Here is a 16,131-nt window from a genome sequence, read left to right as displayed (position 1 = left end):
ATACAAAGAAAATACATTTGTATATATATGCAAAAGCTCATAAAGGACACACTCCAAAGTGTTAACAGTAAATTGGGGAAGAGGGATTAAAATTATCTTTTATTTACACTGCATGAGTTCTTTTAATTTCTGAATCTTTTGCCACGATGATACATGTTTATTTAAAATCATAAAAGAGAAAGTTTAAAAAGCAAACCATTAAAAATGGTAAAAGGTAAATAACAAAGAGGAGAACAAAATGAACAAATACACATTTTTTTCCAACAATAAGAAAGTACTAGGCTTAGGAAATTTAATAAATAAACAATTTTTGCAAGTCGATAACTAAAAGAACATCCACAGCAATTCAAAAATAATAATAATCAAAGTAAAATATGAGTCTTAATTCCCTATGCCCTAAATAAATGTAGAGGCTAAAAAGGTACAGAGCTTTTATTTGGGATATTGGAAAAATTTTGATAATGGATGGTGGTGATGGTAGCAGAACATTGTGAACATACTTAACAGAACTGAATTATATTTGAATTTGGTTAAAATATATAATTACTAGAATAAATTTTTTTAAAAAAATCCATGGAACTGCACAACACAAACAGTGCACCTTAAGTTAAACCATGGCTTATACTCGTACAATTATAAAAATGTGTTTTCATCGATTTTAACAAATGCATCACACCAATGCAAGCTGTTAATAATAGGGTGGTATACGGGAATCCTGTGTTTTAAACATGATTGTTCTGCAAACTCACAACATCTCTAATAAAAAAAGTTAAAATATGAAAACATGTTCATTACCACTAGTAAAACAAAAAGTGAAATTTAAGATACCACTTATTACCTATTGATTTAGCAAAGGGGATTTTTATATTATTTTATTATGCAATGCTTAATACATTCCAATAATTATATTACTATACAATGCTTAACACATACAAATAATACAAAAACCATATACTAATTCTCTTCAGGATAATCCATTCATAAACCAGAAATATGTATACATATGCACCAAGAAACAGACAAAATTATATGGCAACATTGTTCATAATTGTTCTACACTTGAAACAGCCAAAATGCCCATCAACAACAGAATGGATAAAGATTGTGTAATATATCCATACAATGGAATAATATACAACAACAAAAATGAAAGAACTGTAGCTACATGCAACAATATGTATGAATCTCACAAACATAATGTTGAGAAAAGAAGCCAGGCACAAGAGAATTAACCATATTATTTCATTTATGTGAAGTTCAAAAACCATGAAAAAACAACACAATAGGGTTTGGGGATGCATGAATAGATATTAGAACTATAGGAGAGTAGTTGCCTAGGCAAGAAAGGAAGAATATAGTTTCTGAGGTATATTTTATTTCTTTATTTGTGTGGTGATTATGCAGGTGCTTGCTTTGTGACAATACCTTGAGCTGTACATTTTTGTTCTGTGCACTTTTTCTCTTAAGTGTTATACATTCCAAATGAATAACGTAAATTAAATGCAGAAGGAATATTAGCAAAGTGTCCCCATCTGGGTTAAAAAGTGGAACTTGCCCCAAAACTGTGAAGAGATAAACAATAGTCTGAATTTCCTGTTTATGAATTCTGTTTCCATTTAATGTTTTAACCTTATAGATGTATTCCTAATTATCTATTTAATCTTGCAAGATTTTGATTTTTATATGAATGTTATTAAACTGTTTATAATTTTTCTGTGTTTACACTAAGTGTTATGCCTGTGAGACTATTTGTTAATGCTTATAACTGTTTTCTTCCACATTCACTGTTTGTAAAGTATTACAGAATATGAAAACTGTATTTTATTTATCCACTGCTTTTAAATGAAGACAAATTATTTTCAGGATTTATTATTACCAATTTTTATAAAAGCTACAGTGAATATTCTTGTAAAGACCTTTGGGGCACATTTGCAAGGCTTTCTAGAGTGAAACTAATAATTCATAGAATATGTATATCTTCAACTCTACTAGATAATCTCAATTTTTTTCCAAGAAACTGTACCAATTTGTAATTCCACTGACACGTATAAAGTTTCCATTTCTCCACATCCTCAGTGATACAAGCTTTCCCATTTTTGTCAATTTGGGGGATATAAATTGTAGTTTTAATTTTCATTTCCTTAATTATTAATAGGATTGATTATCATTGCAATATTTCATTAACTTTTCATGTTTACTCTATAAAATGTCTATGATATTTTGTGAACTTTCTACTTGATTGTCTTTTTCCTATTGATTTTTAGGAGTTTATATATATATTTGAGAGTAAATCTTTTTTGGTTATGTGTTCCAAATGCCATTCCGTTTGTTGCTTGTTTTATTTTCACTATTTTTGGTGTTCTCTGATGAACATTAAGTTCCTATTTTAATTCTGTCAAATTTAGGAAATATTTACTTTAAAGAGTATACTTTTTGTGTTCTCTTTGAAAAGAAAGAAAAGGTACCTTATCCAGAGGAAATAAAAATGTTTACTTATATTTCCCCCTAAATTTAAAGTTTTGCATAACTTTTTAAATCTTTTGTAAATTTTTTTTCATTTTTGGGTTTGGTTTGGAATAGGAAAAATTTTCATGTTCTGTTTTGATATTCAACTGTTCCAACATCATTTGTGAATTAGCCCTTCCCTCTCTGATCTCTATTGTGTGGGCCATTAATAATTTATCTCTTGCTGCACAATACTACATTGTAAAACAGCTTTACAAAAAAATTAGCATCTGGTTGGGTAGCTTCCCCCACCTTGTCCTTCCTATGGCCTTTTTCTTTTCCATATCAATTTTAGGACAAGTATGCCACATTGACCAAATAATACACTTTCAAACAAACTTGAGAAAAAGTTTGTCAAGTTCAGGACTATCTGTCCCACTTATGTAGGCCATCTTTAGTTTCTTTTGATAGTTTTATAATTATTCAAAATATGTTTGTATTATTTGCTTATTAATTTGTTTCTCTGTACCACCTATAACTATGGGTCTGTTTTTCATTTATTATATTATTTATGCTGACTCATTCTCTCTTTTTTTTTTGCTAGAAGTTTGTCATTTTTGACATTCTTTTCAAAGAATTAATTTTGACTACTGTTACTATCAATGGAATAATCTTTTTCTTGAAAGACAGGTTCACTGACTATACAATTTTAGCTTGATTTATTTTCTCACAGCATTTTTGAAGCTAGTATTCTCATTCTTCTGGCTTCTTTTGATGCATTTGAGAAGTCAGCTGGCAGTCTGTCATTCCATCTGTCTTTTCTCTCTGTTGCTTTTTAGATCTTTTTGTCTTTAATATTCTGTAGCTTCACTACAGTTCTTCTAGGTGTGAATTTTTTTTTTCAAATCTACATTGTATTTGAGTATTCCTATATTTCATTTTTTATTTTGTGAAGTACTTTTGTTTGTGAATTTTCTCTCTCCCCTTCAATTATACCCTTATGGAACTCTGGTTAGCATTGTCAGACCTTTATTCCCTCTTATGTTTTCCATCTCTTTGTCTCTCTGTGTCACATGCTGAGTAATTTCTTCAGAATTTTCTTTTAAGTTCACCAACTGTCTTTTCACCTGTCTCTAAAATATCCTGTAATTTGCCAACTGAACTTCTAGAAGTTCTAGTTAGGCCTTTTTAAAAACAAATTGTAAAACTATCCCTATTCACAAATGGCATTATCTTATTAAAAAAAAAAAAAAACACCTAAAGAATCTACAACAAAGCTAACAGAGCTAATAAGTGAATTCAGCAAAGTGGTGGGGTTCAAGATCAGTACACAAAAATCAGTGCTATTTCTACATGCCAGAAATGAACAATACAAAAAGGAAAGCAATAAAATCTTTGGATTTGTCCCTGGTCTTCACTCATTCAACATGCATTCAAGAGGTCCTTGCTGACTGCTACTAAGTAGGGCACTGTGTGAGTAGCTGGCCACTCAATCGGGAACAAGACCCAGTACTCACACTGATGCGGTTTACGTCCCTTACAATCATTGAGAAGAGAGAGAGAAGTACCAAGTAATAACCACATGGCTTGGATAAGAACACTGTAAAGGCAAAGATAGGAAATTAGGAGGTGAGAAGCAGGTACCTCACATTCAGCATTGAAGCATCAAGAAAGATTCTAAGAACAAGTGACAATAAAACTGGGATCTCAAAGATTAAGGAACAACAGACTAAATAATAGTGGGCGACAGTATCACAGGCACAGGGAAGAACATGAGGAGACCCCTGGGGTGATAGCTGGAAGAGGGGTAAGAAAGTATATAGCATGAACTATGAAAATTTTAGTATGGCTGGAGGATAGAATAAGGGAGTGTAGAGAGACGAGCCAGATAAGAGAGAAAGAGCCAGATCATACAGAGCCTTGTAACTCTGTTGAGTTTCAGATGTATTCTAGGAGCAGTTATGACTCTTGAAGGTGTATTTAAGCCAAGGAAGTCACCTACTCAGAAAACAAAGCTATGGTGCTCCCTGTAGACGACTGGCTTGGGCCTCCTTTACACCTCCACATCCCTAAAGCTACAATCTTCTCTGTCCACAGTGCCCATATCTCCGCAATTAGCAGGACAACCAAAATCACAGCAATGTTTTCAGCAATAGGATCCACACAGTATCATAGGCCTATTGACTACAATCAACAAAAGTCCTAAATTTCTGTCAGTTAGCATGGTCACCATTAGCCTCAGGAGCCACTGGATAGTTTACATTATTTTTAAATCATAGATGCTATTCAAAATTTATTCAACATACAACAAAGTTGGTTTCCATTTGGAACACAAACCATTGTTATTTTCTAATGTAACAAAATGATAAAATATAATTTTAGCCTGCCATCACAGTTTGAAATTTTTTAACTCTATTAAGAAATAGGGAGTATATTTTTGAAGTCATTATTACTAAAGGGCCTTGAAGACAATATTTACCATTATTTTGGATACAATTAACATAGAACAAATGACCAAAAAATGCCTATAATATATAATTTCTGAGTTTTTATGAGTTATAGATTGGGCATACACACTATTTAGCAATGCTTAGCAAAAGTGATATTAAATCTTAACCTTATTTACTTTGCTTATATATAATGTATTTCTCAGACAGATTCTATTAAAAATAGCCTGCTAAGTCATGACAGATGTGCAAAGACAGAAATATAATTATATTAATTTTAAAGTGAACAAATATATCTAAAACATCATTATAACAAAAGAGTTTTATAAGCATTTCATCCATCTGGTTACAATAAACAAGTCCAGCACAAGTGATTAAATACAAAAGATATTTTAGTCAATCTATGTCACTGCAGATAAATTTTAAGTTATTAGTCCACGTGTAGTTTACAGAACGTTATCTGATTGCTTGACAGATGACTCCCCTAAATGTGTTTTCCAGGCTCTGCGTACATAGAGAAGGGGCTGGTATTTTCTCTAACTTAATATCACTTTTAGTCCTACTCTCTGAAGTTCTAGGTTGAGGCTCTCAGGGTTGTAAGAAAGGAGCACTAAAGGACATTTAGTTGGTCCATTTCAACCTTTGTACTCTGGTGGTGTTGGGAAAAGAAACAGTACTGATACATCTACATCTGAATGATATAAACAGCAGGTGGGAAGCAGGAAGAAGTACACAGAGTGGAGCTCTTTGTCTGAAGTACACAGACTTTGCGAAAAGTTACTGAGTCAGAAAGTCTGCAAGTGAAATCCCAGATGGTCAACAGGCAGAAATTATTCCTCTACTACCTTTGTCCTTCTCCTCAAGAGCCCAGAATAAATGACAAGTAAAACTAAATTCAGCAACACAAAATTCAGTCTCAACAACCCTATGTAGAGAGAGAGAGGAAAACAAAAAGACCCAAAAGTTTGGAGGAAAAAAGAGTAAGTGTGAAAGTGTAAGTTTAACACCTTCATCCAATAAAAAAGATCTGCTCTTTTTTCCCCCTTAATCCTACTCAACTGACATCTCTTCCTTTTCTGCCTGGTTCAGAAAGATAAAATGAGTTTTACCCCCTACCTTTGAAGGTGGAAATGTACTTACTTTCTAACAACATGTTCTGATAAAACTCCTCTCTGAAAAAATATTGGAGCCCCTACTGAGGTTGATATTAAAGGATCTGACCATCCCAAACTAGTACAACCACAAAATACCTTGGCAAGACAGCTGCTTCAAACCACCCTCATCTTTTCACTTTTATGACTTTGTGAAATAATGCTTAATACAAACATTTTAAATACTCAGTGAGATCACATGCAGATAACAGTTACTAAAACATTTTAGATATGTAGTTATGTTAGAGAAAGAAGAATTTAGAAATTACCTAATCTAACTCCATCCTCTTAGAGCCAGGTAAAAGTCAGGGCCAGGTAACTGTAATGACTTGTTACCCATTTGGTAAGTAGCCAAACTATGGATCTCTAAGTCTCTGTTTTCTCAACTATTTTACAGATGACAGCCTCTATCTTAATTCTTCAAAAACTAGAATGATATTTCCTGTTTATTATTTCTAAGGGGTCTTCATTATCTAAGTATTCATTTAATGAGACACCATATTCACAGAGCTGTATAAAGAAGAAAAAGTCATCATCACATGAAAATATTCACTAATGAACTGGGATCACTTATAAAATTAGTATCTGTGGTTAAAAGGTGAAATTTTGTGTTGTATACGTTACTAGAATAAAAATTAAAAAAAAAAAAAAGAAAATCCATAGGACTGTACAACACAGTGAACCCTAGGGTGAACCACAAACTATAATAAACAGTACAACTATAAACATGTTCTTTCATCAATTGCAGCAAACGTACCACACTAATGCAAGGGTTAATAATAGGATAGTATATGGGAACTCGGTATTTTATGCATGATTTTTCAGTAAACGTACAACTTCTCTAATAAAAAAACAAAATTAGTACTCAAACACTCCTCATCTAATTACATAAAAGACTATTCCCACCCATTAGTCTACCTCTGACTAGTTATCAGATGCAATTAAACTGAAAAGTGGATTGTGAATACTATTAAAGATGCAGGATTTCACAAAATTCATGACAAATAATATAGAAGAACTATGTGAATCACAACTGATATTGACAAATAAGAATCTGGTACAGGGAGACTAGTTAGTAAATGAAGAAAAGAAAATAAAATCAGATGTTTCAAATGAAAAATATTTTAATATAAAATGCATGAGAGGCCTGTGAAAAACTTGGTTATCCTTTATATACTTTCCCAAAATGATGCTTCATTATTCTTTTTGAAAATCAAACATGATGTAAAGTATGGGTATCATATAATTAAATTAAAAAAATACACAAAACAAATCCACTTGATTCATTTTTTAGCCATTTAAAGAATTTGAATATAATTGAAATCATCTAAATTTTGTGAAGCATACAATAAGTTACATTATATTAATAATTTTAATTACATTTTTAAGTTAAAAATAAATTTAATTTTTTTTTTTTGTTTTACTTCTCTTATCTGACCTCGACTCAATGAGCCAGATTAACCAGTGCTCTCTAATCCCATTGACCGTGGTGGAATGCTTTCTACATTCTGCACTTCTACTCACAGCAACTGAGTCATCTGCCATCCAGTAATTTCACCTCTGTTTGTTCTCAACCTTCTTTTCCCAGGTGTACTCATAATTTTAATTAATAAGATATGTAAGGATTGATGAAATCTGCATGTAAAACTTAGTTCCTAAGACAAACAAAGAAAACAAAGTTTATAATACTAATGTCTAAAGGTACCATGGTGATGGGTCATCTAAATCCAGGATGATTCATTTCAAGATCCTTGGCTAATTACATCTGTAAAGACCCTTACTCTAAATAAGATCATTTTCTGAGGTTTCTCTTAGACATGAATTTTGAAGGACATTATTTAACTCATGACACCATACAATAACATATTATTCAGCAATAAAAAGGATGGAAGCACCGACTTATAGGACAACATGCATGAATCTTGAAAATGTTATGATAAGTGAAAGAAGCCAGAAACATAAGGCCATATAGTGTATGATTCCATTTATATGAAATGTCCAGAAAAAGCAAATCCATAAAGCCAGAAAGTAGGTTAGTCATTGCCAGAGACTGTGGAGGAGACAGGAGGAGGGAATGACTGCAAATGGGTAGGAAGTTTCTTTTTGGGGAGATGAGCTGTTATAAAATGAGATAGTGGTGAAAGTTGTACAACTTTGTGAATACACTAAGAGCAACTGAACTGTACACCTTGAAAGGGTAAACCAAAAAAAAAAAAAAAGAGAGAGAACATGCAATAGATGGTATTTGAAGAAAAATAAATGATTTGGAAAATTATACCAAAAAATTCAAACACAACACATCACAAAGAAATAAAAATTATGAAAAAACAATTAAGTGACACTGTGGAAATTGGGAGGATCCAGTAAGTTCAACAGAAGTCTCAGAAGAGACTACAGGGAACAGAAGAGAAGCACCATTTAAAGGGTAACTGTTGGGAGCATTTCACAGTTGAACAAAGACGTTAGTCCTCAGATAGGAAGTGCTTTGTAACAATACTAAGTTAGGTAAGCAAAAATAAATGAACATCTAGACAAAGCATCATGAAACTACACAGACTAAAGTTTAAGAGAAATTATGTTAAAAGCTGTCAGAAAGAAAGAGCAATTACCTGAAAAATTTGGCAATTAGAATGACAGTAAATTTGATGGCATCAAATGAGATCATAAGTTGCTGGGAAATTATTGTTCAAAGTGTTAAAGCAAATTAAGTCAAGTTAGAATTTTATACTCAGCTATAATATTATTCAAGAATGAGGGCAAAATAAATACATTTTTTCAGACTTTTGTAACCCTAAGGGTTACAAGATTTCTGTCTGAAATATTAAATATAAAATGAACCTGGAGAAGTGTAGTATAAGTAAATGTGTAAGTACAGAGGTTGAGGAGCTATATTTAATTATTAATTACATTTTAAAAATAACTTATTTCCCATCTTAAAAAAAGGCAGATCTAAAACTCTAGGCAATAATAATCAAATACAAGGATTAAAAAGCCAAAATTATAAGGAGAAATTGACAATGCCACAGATATTGTACTTGATTTTGTATCAGAAAGAGACAGTTGAAAGAGACAAAATATTCTATATTAAGGATTGGAAGAAAATAAAAGTAACAAGCTTGATCCCACAGGTGTGTGTGGGACTAAAACTTTGGGCAACGACAATAGAATGGCTTAGACTTAGTGGTATTCAACAGGTCTTTACCTCTTCTGGAAGAAGACTGGATGTATCAAATACATTTGAATTCATTCTTAAATATGTAACTAAGCATTTATATTTAATATTCAACAATGAATAATAAAATGGAAATATAATACAGAACCTCCAACCAACAGAGAAGAAAAACAATATAGAAAACTTTATCAATCCAACACAAATAGAAAAGGGAAATAAAAAACAATCAAACACACAACCAACAACAATAACAGAACAGATAAAATACGGGGAACAATAAACTTTACAAAATAAGGCTGAAAAAACTATTCCAAATGTATTGCTAGTTACATTGTAGTATCAGATTTTAAAAGGCAGAGAAAATCAGACTGAATTAAATAAAAGTAAAATTCAGTTATATATTCCTTAAACCTCCTCAGTAAGAATGTTTGGCCATTGTGCCTTAAATGGGTTACAGGTAAGCCCAGATATGAATCACATCAGTCTTCGGGGCAGGCCAGTTACCTCTTACTACTAGCAGCTTCCTCCATTTATACCTATGTGCCATTTAAATATAACTGTTTTAATGTTTGTTATGACATAGAAAGCCTGAGATTTTTGACAGACATGCCCCAAAGAAATATGCACTGAAAGCTAAAAAATAAAGATACAGAGATACAGAAAGTAAATAGTAATCTAAAGAAAGCTGATATGTTGATATTAATATTGCCCAATATAGTAGCTAAGGCAAAAACCCTCCAAGGGATAAAAATGGACTCTAAAATCCAGCAATAAGATAAAATAACCATGAACATTTATAGACCTGAAGGCACAGTCTCAAAATAAACAAGGCATACATAGACATAATTATTGCCATTAAACTTGATTTTAGAATGATTCCATTGACCAGAATCAGGTAATTTAAGAAAACAAAATAATTTATATTAAAAATATTAGACATGGGGGATCCAAGATTTCAGATTCGGACAGAGAGGGCAAAATTCTCCTCTGTGAAAAACACTAGATAAAGGACAGGAAGTGCTCCAGAACAGCAGTTCCAGCGTTCCACCAGCTGGGCAAGGACTTCTAAACCCATAGTGAGTATGCACTTGGAGAAACCAAGAGGCTGCTTTTAGAGATGGGTGAGGTTCAGGCCAAAATGCTTCCAGGGAACAGGCCGGTAGAACCAGCTGAAGGCACAGAGTGGGGCAGCCTTCCACATCCTGGACACCCTCCTTAGCAACTGGCGTGGGTGATAACCCTTCACAGACCTATGGCCAAGAGCTCCCATACCAGGGACTGGCCATTGGAGCAGGCAGAAGATTGTGGAAGGAGGTAGCTTTCCATACCCTGTGCAGCCATCTTTGCAGCTGGCTGGGAGATAACGCTTCACAACCCCACAGCCAAGAACTTCCTTGAGAGGAAATCTGGGAGTCAGAGGGCTTGTGACGGTGTCCACTTTTCCTCCATGGAAGCCTGCGGAGTGCACAGCCTAGAGGCAGGGGTGCCCCACAGACATGCCAGGAGCCCTCCACCACTCCCAGAGACTTGTGGGCACCTGGCAGAGAGGGACTATGGGGCAACTGAGCTGGAAGGTGAGGCACACAGTTCTGCAGTCCCAGAACAGCCAGGACCACTGTGCCCTGGAGTGGACTCCCTGCCAAACTGCATAGGGCACGCCCTGCCCCCCCCCACACACACAGGGCTAGTGGTCCCTAGTGAACCAGGAAAATTGGTGCACTCTTGGACTTCCACATGGTTTGGACCCCTACTCAGTGCATAGATGAAGTTGGGAAGAACTGGCTTGAGAGTAAGAGGTGGCTCAGGAGAGCCATCTGCTGTAGATCTCTCAAATTACAGATAATGTTCAAATAAGCCTGCATATCCTAAAAGAACCCTTTCAAGATAGGCAAATGCCAAGAGGCCAAAAACAACAGAAAATTGTAAAGCATATGAAGAAACAAGAAGATATGGATAACTCAAATGTCCAAATTAAAAAGCCAGAGGACACACAGAACTTGGACCAGTTAATCAAAGAAGTACACACAAACATCAATATTATGGCCCAGGATATAAAGGAAATTAAGACACTAGAAGAACATAAAGAAGAATTCGCAAGAATAAATTAAAAAATATTGGCTCCTATGGAAATAAAAGATACTGCAGATCAAATTAAAAAGAATCTTGAGACACATAACATCAGATTTAAAGAGGCAGAGGAACAAATTAGTGAAATCAAAGATACAGTGATGGAAACTGAAAGCATAAAAGAAGGAATGGTGAAAAAAATTGAAAAATTTGAAATGAATCTCAGGGAAATGATGGACAATATGAAGCACACAAATACAAGAATCATTGGTGTTCCAGAAGGGGAAGAGAAGAGTGAAGGACTAGGAAGAATATTCAAAGAAATTGCTGGGGAAAACTTCCGAACCCTTCTAAATGACACAAATACGCAAATCAAAGAAGACCAACAAACTCGAAATAGAATAAATCCAAATGAACACACTCTGAGACATATTCTGATCAGACTGTTGAATGCTGAAGAGAAGGAGAAAGTTCTGGAAGCAGCAAGAGAGAAGCAAGTCACCACACACACGGGAAACAACATAAGGCTAAGTACTGACTACTCTGTGGGCACTATAGAGGCAAGAAGGCACTGGTATGACATATTTAAGATTCTAAAAGAGAAAAACTGTCAGCCAAGAGTTCTTTATCCAGCAAAGCTCTCCTTCAAAATTGAGGGAGAGCTTAAAATTTTCACAGACAAACAAATGCTAAGAGAATTTGTTAAAAAGAGACCTGCCCTACAAGAAATACAAAAGGGAGTTCTACTGGCTGACAAAAAAAGAAAGGAGAGAGAGGTCCAGAGAAGGACACAGAACTAAGAGCCTCAGTAAGGACACCTTAAAGGAAATAAAGAGAGAGAGGGAAAAAATACATCTGACAAATAAAATCAAAAAGATAAGACAGCTGATTCAAGAACTGCCTTCACAATAATAACATTGAATGTGAATGGAATAAACTCCCCAATGAAAAGACATAGACTCATAGAATGGATTAAGAAATATGAATCATCAATATGTGGTTTATAACTCATCTTAGACCCAGTGACACAAAGAATTTGAAAGTGAAAGGATGGAAAAAAATATTCCATGCAAGCTAGAGCCAAAAGAAAGCAGGGGCAAAAAATACTAATTTCAGATAAAATAGACTTCAAATGCAAGGATGTCATAACAGACAAAGAAGGACACTATACACTAATAAAAGGGACAATTCACCAAGAAGAAATAACAATCATAAATGTTTATGGCCCAATCAAGGTGCTCCGAAGTACATGAGACAAACATTGGCAAAACTGAAGGAAGCAATAGATGTTTCCACAGTAATTGTGGGAGACTTCAGTATGTCACTCTCTCCTACAGATCAACCAGAGGACCAATAAGGAAATCAAGGAACTAAACAATGTAATAAACAAATTAGACTTAACAGACATATATAGAGTATTACATCCCAAATTACCAGGATATACATTCTTCTCTAGTGCTCAGGGAACATTCTCCAGGATAGACCATATGCTGGGCATAAAACGAGCCTCCATAAATTTAAAAAGATTGAAATTACTCAAAACACCTTCTCTAAACACAATGGAATGCAAATAGAAGTCAACAACCATCAAAGATCTAGAACATTCACAAATATCTGGAGGTTAAACAACACACTCCTAAACAATCAGTGGATCAAAGAAGAAATTGCAAAAGAAATTGCTAAATATCTAGAGATGAATGAAAATGAGAACACAGCATATCAAAACTTATGGGATGCAGTGAAGGCAGCATTGGGGGGAAATTTGTAGCTCTAAATGTATACATTAAAAAGGAAGAAAGAGCTCAAATCAAAGACCTAATGGAACAACTGATGAAGCTAGAAAATGATTAGCAAACTAATCCTAAAGCAAGTAGCAGAAAAGAAATACCAAGGATTAAAGCAGAAACAAATGATATGGAGAACAAAGAAACAATAGAGAGAATAAGCAAAGCCAAAAGTTGGTTCTTTGAGAAGATCAACAAGATTGATAAACCCTTAGCTAGACTGACAAAGTGAAAAAAGAGAGAAGACCAAAATAAAATAATAAATGAGAGGGGAGAGATTACTGTGGATCCTGAAGAAATTAAAAAAATTCATAAGAGGATACTATGAACAAGTGTACACCAGCAAACTAGATAGCTTAGAGGAAGTGGATAATTTCCTGGAAACACATGAACAACCTAGACTGACCAGCGAACAAATAGAAGACCTCAACAAACCAATCACAGCAAAGAGATCCAATTAGTCATTAAAAAGCTTCCTACAAGTAAAAGTCCAGGGCCAGATGGCTTCACAGGGGAATTCTACCAAACTTTCCAAAAAGAACTAACACCAATCCTACTTAAACTCTTTCAAGAAACTGAAGAAAGTGGAATACTTCCTAACTCATTTTATGAAGTCAACATTGCTCTAATACCACAACCAGATAAAGATGTTACAAGAAAAGAAAACAACAGGCTAATCTCCCTAATGAATACAGATGCAAAAATTCCCAAGAAAATACTTGCAAATCAAATCCAAAGGCACATTAAGAAAATCATACACCATGACCAAGTACGGTTCATTCCAGGCATGCAACAGTGGTTCATCATAAGAAAATCAATCAATGTAATACAACACATTAACAAATCAAAAGGGAAAAATCAAATGATCATCTCAATAGATGCTGAAAAAGCACTAGACAAAATTAGCATCTTTTTTTTTGACAAAAACACTTCAAAAGGCAGGAATTGAAGAAACCTTCCTCAATATGATGAAGGGCATATATGAAAAACCCACAGCCAGCATAGTACTCAATGGCAAGAGACTGAAAGCCTTCCCTTTAAGATCAGGAATGAGACAAGGAGGCCTGCTGTCACCACAATTATTCAACATTGTGCTAGAAGTGCTAGCCAGAGCAATCTGGAAAAAACAAAGAAAAAAAAAAGCCATCCAAATTGGAAAGGAAGAATAAATAGTCATTATTTGCAGATGATATGATCTTATACTCAGAAAACCCTGAGAAATCGATGACACAGCTACTTGAGCTAATAAACAAATTTAGCATAGTGGCGGAATACAAGATTAATGCACATAAGTCAGTAATGTTCCCATACACTAGAAATGACCTAACTGAAGAGACACTCAAGGAAAAGATTCCATTCTGAATAGCAACTAAAAAAATCAAGTACCTAGGAATAAACTTAACCAAGGATATAAAAGACCTATACATAGAAAATTACATAACTTTACTAAAAGAAATAAAAGAGGACCTAAAAAAGATGGAAAAATATTCTGTGTTCATAGATAGAAAGGCTAAATGTCATTAAGATATCAATTCTACCCAAACTGATCTACAGATTCAATGGAATTCCAATCAAAATTCCAACAACCTACTTTGCAGACTTCAAGAAGCTGGTTATCAAATTTATTTGGAAGGGAAAGACGCCTCAAGTTGCTAAAACTATTCTAAAACAGAAAAACGAAGTGGGAGGATTTAATACTTCCTGACTTTGAACCTTACCATAAAGCCACAGTAGTCAAAACAGCATGGTATTGGCACAAAGATAGACATATTGATCAATGGAATTGATTTGAGAATTCAGAAATGATCCCCAGATTTATGGTTGACTGATTTTTGATAAGAACTCCAAATCCACTGAACTGGGACAGAACAGTCTCTTCAACAAATGGGGCTGGGAGAACTGGATATCCAGATCCAAAATAATGAAAGAGGACCCCTACCTCACACCCTATACAAAAAGTAACTCAAAGTAGACCAAAGACCTCAATATAAGAGACAGTACCACAAAACTCCTAGAAGATAATGTAGGGAAACATCTTCAAGACCTAGTATTAGGAGGTTGCCTCTTAGACCTTATACCCAAAGCACAAGCAATGAAAGAAAAAATAGATAAATGGGAACTCCTCAAAAGTAAAAGCTTCCATGCCTCAAAGGAATTTGTCAAAAACATAAAGAAGTAGCCAACTCGATGGGAGAAAACAGTTTGATGTTTCCTCAGAAAACTAGATATCGAGTTATCCTACAATCTAGCAATTTCATTTCTAGGTATATACCCAGAAGCTCTGAAAGCAGTGACATGAACAGATATTTGCACACCAATGTTCACAGTGGCATTGCTCACAATTGCAAGAGATGGAAAAAATCCAGATGTTCTTTAATGAATGATTGGATAAACAAAATGTGGTATATACACACGATGGAATACTACGCAGCAGTGAGAAGGAACAAGGTCGTGTAACATGACAACATGGATAAACCCTGAAGACATAATGCTGAGTGAAATAAGCCAGACACAAAAGGAGAGATATTGTATGTTACCACTATTGTGAACTCTGTGAAAAATGTAAACTAAGTGTCTTATAATGTGGAATATAGAGGACTTAGGGATACTCTGAAGCTAGTGAAGGGAGAGTGATAATGTAATATGCTCAGATATGATAACGAGCGTGATCTTAATGGTATGGGAATGGTCAGGTGTGACTATGGCTCGTTAATGGGATTATAAGTATCACTGATGCATTGAAGGTGGACATGTTCATAAATGGTTGTTTAAAGGCATGTAACCCACAGAGTAGCACCACAAACCTAAATATGCATTAGTATGATATTCTTATAAGGTATGACACTGCTGCAGAGGTTTAAGAAAAGAATGGTGTGGAAAAACTACCCATTATGTATTAAAGACTATATTTAATAGGAATATCTTACCAACTTTACACTAATAATACTAGGGATGAATAATAATTAGTAGCTGATAAGAGCTCTGGGATTTATAATGTTATGATAATTGTTTAAAGTTGAGAATGATGATGATTGTACAACTAAGTGAAGACAATGTGAGAAGCT

The 16,131-nt window shown here is 34.2% G+C and overlaps 1 protein-coding gene across 5 annotated transcripts in view; it reads right to left on the bottom strand.

The window, feature by feature from the left end:
- Positions 1–16,131, bottom strand: part of WDR72 (WD repeat domain 72) — a 237,577-nt gene that overhangs the window by 112,213 nt on the left and 109,233 nt on the right. The gene's annotated exons all lie outside the window — the stretch shown is intronic.

The sequence above is a fragment of the Choloepus didactylus genome, chromosome 4, assembly GCF_015220235.1.
Source record: "Choloepus didactylus isolate mChoDid1 chromosome 4, mChoDid1.pri, whole genome shotgun sequence".
Lineage (NCBI taxonomy): Eukaryota > Metazoa > Chordata > Mammalia > Pilosa > Megalonychidae > Choloepus > Choloepus didactylus.
Note: the sequence above shows the minus strand (reverse complement) of the source record. Positions and strands in the feature narration are given on the sequence as shown.